Source organism: Mixophyes fleayi, chromosome 2 (assembly GCF_038048845.1).
Source record: "Mixophyes fleayi isolate aMixFle1 chromosome 2, aMixFle1.hap1, whole genome shotgun sequence".
Classification (NCBI taxonomy): domain Eukaryota; kingdom Metazoa; phylum Chordata; class Amphibia; order Anura; family Limnodynastidae; genus Mixophyes; species Mixophyes fleayi.
In genome coordinates this window covers 117,114,367-117,127,470 of record NC_134403.1, presented here as the reverse complement: position 1 = coordinate 117,127,470, position 13,104 = coordinate 117,114,367, and positions in this window count along the sequence as shown.

Below are 13,104 nucleotides of genomic sequence, written 5' to 3'. Positions count from 1 at the left end.
ATCCATAAAAACATTTTAAAAAAGTGAGTATTAAAAGTGGTTATTAAACATGTTTAAGACACGTTAGTGAAGAGTGTGAGTAATTTATGCTAAAAAATAACGATAAGTATGAATAATAAAACTTTTACATGTATTTACAGAAGAATGCATGATGAAATGTGCTCTGTAGCTACTCAAAAAGTTAAAATGGAAGACACTATAGTGTCTATAAAACAAGAAATAACAGAGTTAGAAATATGAGCGGAATGTAAAGAAGGTAATTATGAATCCTTAGAAAGTAATACAACATAATGAGCACTTTGTTTCATTATAATTTAAAAACTGGCACCTATTTTACAGATACTATGGACCAGCATGGCAGAATGCATGATAAAACCCAAAAAGGACCCCTACATAAAGGGATTTCAAGCAAAGTTCAAGGAGAACAAATGCTAGTTGGCCCTCTAGTAGAAACAAACTTGTTTTATGTTTCTTCGATCAATGTAATAAAAATGTGTTTCCTTTCCTCATATAACTGCCATCATCATATCTGATAGACGTTCAGAAGGAGAGAAGGATTATGATTATTATTATTAACATTTATTTATATAGTGCCACTAATTCCGCAGCGTTATACAGAGAACTCACTCACATCAGTCGCTGCCCCATTGGGGCTTACAGTCTAAATTCCCTAACACAGACAGACACACACAGACTAGGGTCAATTTGTTAGCAGCCAATTAACCTACCAGTATGTGTTTGGAGTGTGGGAGGAAACCGGAGCACCTGGAGGAAACCCACGAAAACACGGGGAGAACATACCAACTCCTCACAAATAAGGCCATGTTTGGGAAGTGAACTCATGACCCCAGTGCGATAAGGCAGAAGTGCTAACCACTTAGCCACCGTGATGCCCCACACAGTAATATTTGTAGGTTAATGTAGCTTGGGCAAAACATTTGACTACCTCTCGATTGGATAGGGAGTCCAGATTAAAGCAACTTGAAAAAACATGTGACTAGAGACCATCATCCGCTATTTACACCTGTCCCTGACCACCCACAAGTGATACAGCTTTGATCTGAATCACACAAATCTGTTTGGGTACATATGCATACACTCACTTTCTGATCATTCGCAGAGTAATTTGACACAAAATACACTATGCAAACTGGTCTAGTACTCACAGTGCATCTGCCCCATTATCTTTGGTGACCAGTGATGTAAGATGTTGTCTGCGGGGCTGTTGCTCCTTTTCATCCTCTTCACTCCTTACCCTATGAATCACATGTAATACAGCATACTTACTGTAGCATGACATTCTGAGCTTGCTGGCAGTCTCCCAACTGTTCATTATTTGTTTTCTGGGTATTTTTGGTCCTCATCTTGGCTTGGCCATCCCTGCTCTATTCCTCAGTGCAGTGTATTGTCAAAGGGCATATTAGGGGAAAATCAATCCTGCCCTGTTAATAACAAATATTTTTCCACCTCTGCTTTTCTGGATTCTGAGATTGCTGAAAAAGTTACAGATTGGTACAGAGATTTGGAATCCCCAAACATTGCCTTGACCAACTCATTCTTTCTTACTGTATTTGATAGGAGATTTGTTCCAGGAGGTTCTGTTCAATTTCAGACCATTACACTTATTATCCAAGTGGGTGTTTTACATAAACAACATTTTTCCAGTGAAATTCTATCTTGAGGTTCTTTATGTTTTACCTATTGTCAAGTTTGCTCACGAAGGGATGAGTGAGATCCTGCTGTCTCAACTGGTATTGACTAGACTGCCCTAGAGGCACAGAGTCTAACAAGATATAAGGTATCCACCAGGAATTCCGCAAGGGAATACGGGCTTCAGCGGCTTCCATCCTGCAGGTCGCGGCCCTCCAGGGAAGTTCCCAGTGAGACAGGTGGAGAACAAAACTAGGCAGCTTAGATATAGATATATATATATATATATATATATATATATATATATATATATGTCAAATGGTGATAATAGGAATTACCACTTTAAGGTAGAGCATAGGTACAAAGTTCAATGAGGTGTTAAGTATACTGCAGGTGATGGGTCGCGGCTGTATACAGAGGAGTAGGAACCATCAGCAAAGTTCAAAAATGCAGACTGAATATGTAGCGAGCATTGGTCACAACAGTACCACTAAGGAGTGGAACATAACTACAAAGTTCAATGAAGTGTTGAGTATACTACAGATAAACAGATCAGCGGAATCCAGAGATGCAGCAATGATGAGCCACTGCTTACCACAGGGATGTGGAAAGAGTCAGCAGTAGTCAGTGGTGCAGGCAAAGTAGATAGCAGGCGTTGATCATAGCGATTACCATTGGTAAGTGGAACAGATGAACAGAGATCAACGGAGTCCAGATACACAGCAACCATGAGCCACAGCTTACCACAGGGATGTGGAACGAGTCAGCAATAGTCAGCGGTGCAGACAGAATGAATAGCGGGTGTTGATCATAGCAATTACCATGGGTAAGTGGAACAGGTGCACAGAGATCAGCGGAGTCCAGACACACAGCAACAATGAGCCACAGCTTACCACAGGAATATGGAATGAGTCAGCAGTAGTCAGCGGTGCAGACAGAGTGAATAGAGAGCCTTGATCATAGTGATTACCATGGGTAAGTGGAACAGTTGTGCAGAGATCAGCGGAATCCAGACACACAGCAATGATGAGCTACAGCTTACCACAGAGATGTGGAAAGAGTCAGCAGTAGTCAGCGGTGCGGACAGAGTGAATAGCGAGCCTTGATCATAACGATTACCATGGGTAAGTGGAACAGGTGCGCAGAGATCGGCGGAGTCCAGACACACAGCAACGATGAGCCACAGCTTACCACAGGGATGTGGAACGAGACAGCAGTAGTCAGCGGTGCAGACAGAGTGAATATCGGCAAGGTAATAACAGAAGGGGCATCTGAACGAGGCCAGGTGTAGACTTGAAGAACCAACAATAGGTGAAAGGAGGGGCCTTATAAAGAAGGACTGACCAATGGCAGAACTGACTAAAACACAGGTGAAATAATCACAGGTGCAAGCCGTGGCTGACAGCCTGTACTAAGACAAGAGGCTTAAAGTGATAGTCAGTGTTTTGAGGCTCTGGTGGAGATATAAAGAGGAAGTTGTGTTTTAGTTGAGGTTTTTTTATTTTTATTAAACTAATGTGGTATGAAAACGGGAGTTGTGTTTCATTTAACATTTTTTCTTTGTGGTACTACATGTCACAGCGGGCCCAGGGGATGGTGATACTGGTGGTTCTCCAAGTGTCAGCTGTAATGCCGGCCGACCCTATGTCTAACTTAGACTAGCCCCATATGTACATGATTATTAATATGACACAACTATCCCAATCTCCACTCTGAAACAGATTTACTCCTCTTGTTTAAGCTGTGCCCTCTTCCACTCAAAATGTAAGCTCTCTAATGAGCAGGGTCCTTTATACCCTTTATGTTCATGTCTGAGTGTCTTTTGTCTACCTTGTATGTCCCTGTTTTATGTATGTACTGTTTTCCCTACTGTACGGCGCTGCGGAGCACTGTGGCGCCTTAGAAATCTATGATAATAATAATAATTATTATTATTTATTAAAATAATAGTTTGTGGTTTATCTATAGTTACTATATGAATACATTTTTATTTTGATCTTGAGAACTGGATTATTTATATTTTTTATCATTTTGCTTTATTTGTAGTTTTAGTAGAATAAATGGGACAATATGGAATATTTGTGTATCAGAATATTTATTTTTAGTTTTCAATTAAAACTGATAACATTGGGCCTGATTCATTTGTGGTCTTCTGCGGAAGCTGTGAAGCATATTTTAAGAACAAACGAGGAGATAAGAAAGTCGCGATTCAACAAGGAACGGAAGTTAAGAGACACGTCCATCTTAAGTCATTTACGCAACGGAAAATAAGATGCAACGGATCTTAAGCAGTTAGTTCATCTTAAGATCCCCTTCTTAAGATCCGCTTCTTATTTAAAGATAAGAAGGTGTTATGTAACGGCAAATGTGGGAGGTGCAAATGATTTGTTTACAAATTGGAAAACACAATTGGAGTGTATTGTGCAGAACTGTTCTTATCTAATTATTCATTTTCACATTTACATATTTATATAACTTTGGACAAATGACTTTCAAGTGTTAAATGAGCTAAATCAACACACTTTTTTATTCACCTACATCAAAGATTGTGTAATGTGTTGGGGTTGAACTGGGACTATGAATGCAAATGCATCTCATAATAATTCGCTAGCATAAATCAACATGCATATTAAAAAAAATATTAGTATATTATAAAAAAAAAATCCGAAATGTGTAGCGTACTCTTCCATAATCGATATATATGACAGTACATACAACTTCCACGCAGAGAAAGGGCGTGAGTCAAGAATCAAACTCATGACTTTGGATGGTGAATTGGCTAACCACTAAGGCAACATTTAGTTGGAAAAAGAAAAACATTCTATAGACTAGACTAGAGAAGCACAACAATGCAGCATGCGTGCAACATATGTAAGAGCTAGATAATATTGCTTTAAACCAAAAATTAACATAATACTAGCACTCTTCCTTCCTACCATAGTGGTTTGTACTTCTGTTTCACAGCATTGGCGTCATGAGTTCAAATACCAAACATGGCCATAGCATCTGTGTGCAGCTTGTGGGCCTGAATCATTAAGAAAAACCGGCAGATGTCTTTAATTAGCAAGGGATAGTATTAGGATAGTATTTAGCAAATAAGGAAAGTAATGGTTTGTTTTCATGTAACACACAAATAATTGTTTGCTTGATTTTTACTCTGACGTTGAAACGTGATCTACTGCACGCTCTACCACAATGATAAATCTTTCATCATATTTTAGATGTATCTCCCCCAATTAAATTAAATTAAGATTCGCCCCTCAGAATGCTCATTCATTTTTTGAAAGTTTGAACTGTGCAAATTTCACCAAGAAATATGGAGACTTAAAGGCCACTTATCAATTTTGGTTTATTAAAGTTTCTTCTTTGCAGGTGATTATCCTGTTTCAAGTATTTTGTTGTCCCCTTAAGTAAAAAAACATATAACATATAAATATCGCTTCTGCATAGGTCTCTTTTTTGGAGAGGGAATTCCTCAGAACCTGATATGGAGAGAGCTGAGACCACAGCGAACATGACACCCCTAATTATGCAAGACTATTTTAATTTGACATTTATTAGGGGTAACAAGAGCAGGAAAATGTTTGAAGATTTAGCATAAAATGAAAATGTAAATATTATAAGTTCAATTTTTTCTGATGTCAATTAAACATTACATATATTACTCTAATGAATGATTCAGGTTAATATAATGTTCGTGCAACCATCAATCAAATACATTTTAGTAAAAGTCCAGGGATTTGGATGTCCAGCTTCATCTAATTAATAGACTTCTCTACATTAACTTTTTTGTAGTTATGCTAGACTGCACTAGTAACAGCTCATCACTTTACTGATATAATTATTATTTATATTATACTACTTACTGACAATTAGCTTCCTAACAAAGCGTCTGACTAGTATTTAAGCTTTCACTACTTTAAATGTGAATATAAAAAAATAACGTAAGTTATCACTTATTATCACCAAATATCTAACTTTCTAACTAAAATAACAGGCAACATATCACTAACTACTAAGTATTTACTAAACATCTAACTTACTGACTAAAATATCTGGCAAATTATCATTTACTGACAAGTTATCACTAAACATCTAACTTTCTGACTGAAATAACAGATAATTTATCATTACTGACAGGTTATCACTGATCGTCTATTTCTCTGTTTATCTTGCAAGTAATTTATTTTCGCTTTTATTAATGTATACTCCCTTATCTTTATCAAATCTTAAGTTTCAATGACCTCTGTCCCCTTATATTCGATTCCTAACCTTTCTCTCTATTTTCTGCTTCTTTCTCTATTCCCCACTAATTTCCTACACTTCCCTGTTGTAGTGTCCTCATTTTTCATTTGCTATAATAGGCACTTCTTCAGCCCACTTCACTCCTCCTACAGCCAATCAGCTGTCTTTTCTTTGCACTGTAATGGCTAAAGCTAGTTACTTCTGTTTGGCTTGCACAGTGCGAGTGGACGGAAATTCGCTGTTGCCATCTAAATATTGGGGTTGGGTTTAGTTCTACACCTCTGTACAGGGGAGGGCTGGCGGACTTTAGCCCGGGGGGCAAGCACACAGCACTGGCCCATAAGTAGCGGCCCATAATAAATATATATATATATATATATATATAGCTTTGTTTTTCTTTATTTTTTTACATACCTGGCTAATTATAATGGAATTTAATGTGATTTATCAAAATATAAAAGGCCTGTTTGCTTTAAAAACCTGATGTTTTTGCCAGCAAAAGGGCTTGTTTTTATATTGTCCTGGCCTAGAGCTGGATTAAGGTTCTGGGGTAACCCCTATGATGTCACATGGTTATCATTTTAGACAAGTACACAGGCAATATTGTGTGCACTACTGTTAGGTGCACACAGTTCTGCCTTCACGAACAGTACACGGTGAAGCGGGACATACCTACCAACTGTACTAAGCGGAACAATCACCCAAATTTGGGACTGTCCCACCAGATTCAGGACAATTGGCAGACTGTCCTGCTCTCTCCTACCTGTTCTTGTCACTGTCACCACTTGTGGCTGCTGGTTACTTTAGCTCATTTGCTGGGTGTGTGGATCCTGAAATATTGGAGGCCCTATTTGGAAAAAAATGGGTACATTAAATTTAGAAAACTCCAACCAGTCCCAGTGTTAAATCAATAGCACCCACATTTTATAATTAGGCCTCCCTCCAGCCACAACATTAAAATAATAATATTTACATTTGCTAAATAGATCTCTTTCTTTCCAACCAACCCTGACATTAGATAGCAAACACATTTAATATATAAACCCATTTCCCTGCCTCCAAACAGCCCCAGCAATAATTTAAATAGCATTTACATTTAACAAATATAACCATTTCCCACAACAATCACAGGCATTAAATAAAACATAATCACATATTAATAAATAGATCTAATTTTTCACAAACAATTTTCCCTCTTAAATTCAAAGGACCCACTATTAAATTAAATTAAATAGCCCCACCATCACCCCACAAATAAAATTGCACCCAATAATTAGCCCTCACCTGCACTCCTTGATTAAATTAATAGCCTACACCCAACATTATATTAAGACCCCCCTCCCTCTCACACACACATACATACATTCATATACTGGCCCCTTCTCACATACACATACATACATACATACATACATACATACATACATACATATACTGGCCCCTTCTCACATACATACATACATACATACATACATACACACACATACATACATACATACATACATACATACATACACTGACCCCCTCTCACATACACATACATACATACATACATACATACATACATACATACATATACTGGCCCCCTCTCACATACACATACATACATACATACATACATACATACATACATACATATACTGGCCCCCTCTCACATACACATACATACATACATACATACATACATACATACACACATTGGCCCCTTCTCACATACACATGCATACATATACTGGCCCCCTCCCACATACATACATACATACATACGTATGTATGTGTATGTGAGAGGGGGCCAGTATATATGTGTATACATCACATATACATATATGAGTATGTATGCATATGTATGTAATAAAGACATATCTGTAAACTGAATAGAAGTATAATATTAGAAGGTGAAAGTATAGATAGTGAATACAGGTAAAAATAAGTTACTTTTGGGCAAGATCTATCAGAATATGTTGCATATACATACACACATACACATACGCACACACACACACAAGCTGCATACATACTCATATACATGCCCCCCCACCCCCACCCCCGCGGCGCTCACCTGGTTCATCGCGCGGGATGTCTTTATCTCTTCTTGACACTTGAACGGACGGAGACCCGAGCCGCAGCTTGACTGGAGGAAGTGGCTGGCCGGGGGGAGTGGCCACAGGGCCCGGGTTAGAATACATCTTTTTTGGCCTGGCCCGGGTGCCATCTGCCCCCCTTGCCCCCCGGGCCAGCAAGCCTTTGTGTAGGAAACATATATGAGTGTGTATGTATTACAGAGGCGGGGGCAGGCTGGCCCGGGGGGCAGGGGGGCAGATGGCTTGCTTGTATAAAACTATTTATACTATAAAACACAGTTTAAGAGGTTAAAACAGACCACAGTGCCCCATCAACCTACAGACTGCCACAATTGCAAGAAAGTGTATTCCAATAATTTGAATTTAGTGCAGTATTCATATAATGTAAATGAATAAACAGGCAAATACCTAACTACTAATAAAGAATACATCTACGTATGTATGTATTGCTCAGTATTGTTTTATTACTATTTGTTCCCATTTGTAAAGTGCTATGGAATCTGCTGGCGCTATATAAATAAATGGTGATGATGATGATGATGAAAGAACGTACTTGCCTCAGAAACCAAGTATCACCAAATAAAATATGAATTGCAGCATAGTCTATAATCAGCAAAAAAGTTAATCAATACTACAGTGCAAAGTTTGGAATACATATTTATAGAGTAACAAGCCTAACTAGGGCTTATAACTGGTGTGTAGTTAAAAATAAAAGTCATGTTTTAAACCAAACTCAAACAAAATGTTGTAATCTCTAGTAACTAAGTAGATAAATGACAAAGGTGCCTTATCAAGTGTCATGTGGACAATTTTTCTCAAGAATGCAATGTTCTTAAAAAAACTATCCTTCTGAACAGTGAAATCACAAATGACCTTGACTAACAGAAGCAGCACAAATAAGAGTACACTCTGTGCCTGAAAATAACTAAATTACGCTTAGAACAAAATATATTGTACAATTATGCCTAATAAAACAAAACAATGATAGCTATGGTGCAATATTTATTCTAAATTTTATTGTTAATGCAACTATTGTGCCTCATCACTACCATATAAAAAGGGTGCAGTCGCTATATGGTCCATATCTAGGAAGCCCACTTGCCCTGTTAAAGAATAATGTGTATATGTGCTTTTTTTTCCCCACATCACACAGGGTTCCTCAAAAAAAATTATATAGGTCCACAAATGTCTAGTTATATCCCTGAAAACAGGACTGCTCCTGAAAATGTGCTCTTTCAACTCCTTTATTCCATTACAATAATCTTTATCCACATAAATTTTGCTTCTGCACTGGTCCACAAAATGCCCAACTCTTCCCCTATGCCTGTGTAAACAACTACTTTTCTATAATTGATGCCATATTGCTCAACCAACCTATGCACCCCCGGCAAAAATCTTCACATAATGGTACTCATTTAAAGTTAAGAGGAAAACCAGCTAAGAGGGCAAAGTTACAGATAGGCAAATATCAATATTATTTTTATGTACCGAGGAAAAATACCTTCTTTTGCATGCCGCACACAAATACTGAGCACTTTATTTATACACTGATTAGGATGAGCCCACTCCCAACTCTAAATCTCATGGTACAATTTAAATTTGCCCCTTCGCAGCACAATATAGTTATGCCAGGATGAACAGTGTCCCCTTCATGCTGGATTTACTCCTATCGCTAAATAAGACCCAATAAGCCCAATATTTTAAGTAAGAGATCTTCAGGTACTTTGAAAGGGCGCCTTGTTCACTGCAGCAGCTACCACTCTGAACAATTTACATAAATGAAGAACCAGCACACTGTCACAAGCTTACAAAGTTTTTGTATTTAGTACAATAATATCAAGGCATAACAAAGCACGTTTAGCAGCCTTCTATAAATATACCCAGTGATTAGAACATTGTACCCATATTTGATCAAAAGAACCAAGGTGATGATTAAAAAACAATAGGTGCAATCATTAAAATATATATTCTTTCCATTCTCACAAAGACTCATGAAGACAAAAAAACAAAAGAAGACATAAGAAGGGACACAAAACCACTTACACAAAGAACATAAACAAGCAGGGAAAAAAAATAAAAGTAAAAAACTTTGAAGAAATTAGATTACAGATAAAAAAATAACACATATTTATATTCATTATATTGTACTAATATCAGGTTAAATCTTACAAATTGAGAAGCGATGTAGCTGCAATGTCAACAGTGAAAATGTCTACACCAAAATGTCTACAGTCATAAGATCAACACAGTTAGAATGCTGACAGTTATAATTTCTAAATGTTCATAAAGTTGACACATCTAAATGTCAACATGTAAAATGTGTACAGTGTTGTAAAGTGGACAGTCAAAATGTCGATTTTGAAGTTGTTCAGGGCTCAATAGGTAAGAGTTAGTAATTTGTGTTGGATTCTGGAAGCCAGTGTAGGGATTGCAAAGTGGTGCAGCAGATGTGGTGCGGCAAGAGAGGAAGATCAGTCTTGCTATGGCATTTAAGATGAATTGAAATGGAGATAGATGTGTGAGGGGAGCATGAGCAGAAGGTGGGGATTGCACAGTGCCCAAGTTTGTGTGAGATATCATTAGCAGCCATGAGAAGGATCAGGGCAGGAAAGAAGACATGCATGAAGATTTGTGTGCGTGAAGTTTGTTTATGCTTGGGTGTGTGGCGGGTGCATGATACAAAACAGTTCATGAGTGCAGACTAACAAAGGGGTAAATAGTGACAGGAAATAATAATAGGGAAGGGAGAAAAAGGATTCTGGAGAGAGAAGAGATGTCTGGAGATAAGTGTGGTAAAAGTGTATGAGAGAAAGTAAATTGAGTAGGTGCATGGGGGAGTAATATGAGAACTGTGGATAAATATGAATTAGCAAAGGTAGATAATGAGAGACTGGAAAGGAGCAACTGATCCAAGTTGTGGAGGTCAATGGTGGATGTGGAAGCTACTTTACCACCTTCTGGCTGATATTAATATAGCTTACAATGAAATAACATCATGTCACCATCATGTGGTGGTTTGACAATGTGGTCCACCATTTCTCTTAATTTGTGGATTTGTTGCCTAACATTCCATAAATGTACAGTTACAGATTGAAAATATATACAAATTTGAACAAATCAAGGTGAACAGCATGTCTAAAGCTGTATTTAAAGCTACACTACCACTAAAAACAGTGACTTTTTTTGTTCACCTTTTTAAAATGGCTGCAGAATGGTCATATGATCTAGAGGACCAATGATAAACCATTATGACTGTGATTGTCCCTTCTCAATGATCTTCCTGCTCACAAACACTTCCAATACATCACACAGCCACAGTTATTTAGCCAGAGGTATAACTCCAACCATTATGCAAAGCTATAATGCTCTGCTTTACCACTTAGCTGGTACGGCAGCTTTAATCTGTGTATTAGTAAGTTTGCATTTTGCAAATTACTTCCAGAATACTAAGTAGAACTGGACTAGTGAACCTAATATTTGCTTAATCAAAGTTTGGGTTCTGACAATGTGGATATTCTTTTCCTTTAGTCCATTACTTTGGGACACAAATTTATTAAGTTTAGATCCAACAAACATATTTTTTAATTGACTTTGATTTTATTGTTATTTAATATAATAACAATATGCAAACTGGTAGAATTAGTCCAATTGCTGTCAATCAAATACAAGAAGACAATTACAATGCAATAGCCACCATACATTACCTTAATTTCATAACTACCATGTTGTTAGTTTATCACATATTATTCCAGTTCCATTAACCTATCTCAGTCTTTGTTTTGTATTTAATTTTGACTTCTGCAAGCACTACCATGAATATAAAACTGTTTGATTGCTGCACTCACATACACTCCCATCTACACTTCTATGCACTGTCTATGCACTGTGTGAGGGTTAATTGGATTGTAGGCAGTGGTCAAAGTAGGCTACTATAGGGGTATGCTATACTACCAATTATCTAACTGTCTTCATTGTAAACTATCAAATACCATTAACTTACATTTTCCATACCTCCATTTCTAAATTTCTCTACCGCCTCTACTAAATTTCCACTTCAACCACTGATTGTAAGGGTTAATTAAACAAATATATTTTTTAAATTTGTTGAAAACTATCTGCATGAATCTAAATAACAAAGACATGATTATGACTATTACCCAGTGGCTTTTAAACTTTCTCCCATTTTTGTGCAAAGCATAAAAATATTCTAATATGTCCATGCCCATTTGCATTCATATTTACATATGTGTGTGCATTACATTTTTTGTGATGCTGCTTCCTCCATTTCAGTGTGTTCAATGTGTGGTGCTCTGTTGTTGTGACATAATGGCACCTGTCTCCCTTCTTCTGGACAGGGTATTGCAAGCATCAGTGAAAAGAAAGATGAGACCCCCTCAATTGGGACAAGACGCAAGAATAATAGACACATTAAAGGGGAAATAATAAAGAAGCTAAATTAATAATTAACTACATTAAGATGAACAATCACTTAATCAAGTACCTTAAACATCACATTTATCCTTTTAAAATATAATGGTAACATTTAATTTATTAGTTTTGTGCTGTATTTTCGCAATCATTCCAATAGCCTAATCATTTCAATGCAGTTGTGTGCTACTTGTAGAGACTCCATTTGAAATGAATTGTTCATTTTGCCCCACATCAATGGAGATTCATTTAATCTCTATTTATATGTGATACAAGCAAGGAGTCCCCGGGACTCCGCCTTACATCCAGGCAGTCACATCACAGTTAGCATAGGATATTGCTAGCATTTGGTGTAGCAGCTAAGGGGAGTCCTGGTCGATTCAGCTCACAGTCATTCTGTGTTAGGGCTCTAAGCCTATGACTACATATCATTCTTTGTGGGGGGTTTTATGTTGAACAGTTTGCAAGAATATTTCCTTATGATTACAAATAGAACTCCTGTGGAATACAGGAATAAATTACCTTAGATTACAGATTAACAACATTTCCCATGAATTACTAGAAGAATTCCCCTGGATTTTTTTTCCTATTGAATGCAATCCTCTTATCTCCTGCAAACTACAAGAATCACCATTAATATTGCAAACCATATTCAACCTTTTCTGTACAAGTTAACTATGCTTGAGTGTTTATTACATAG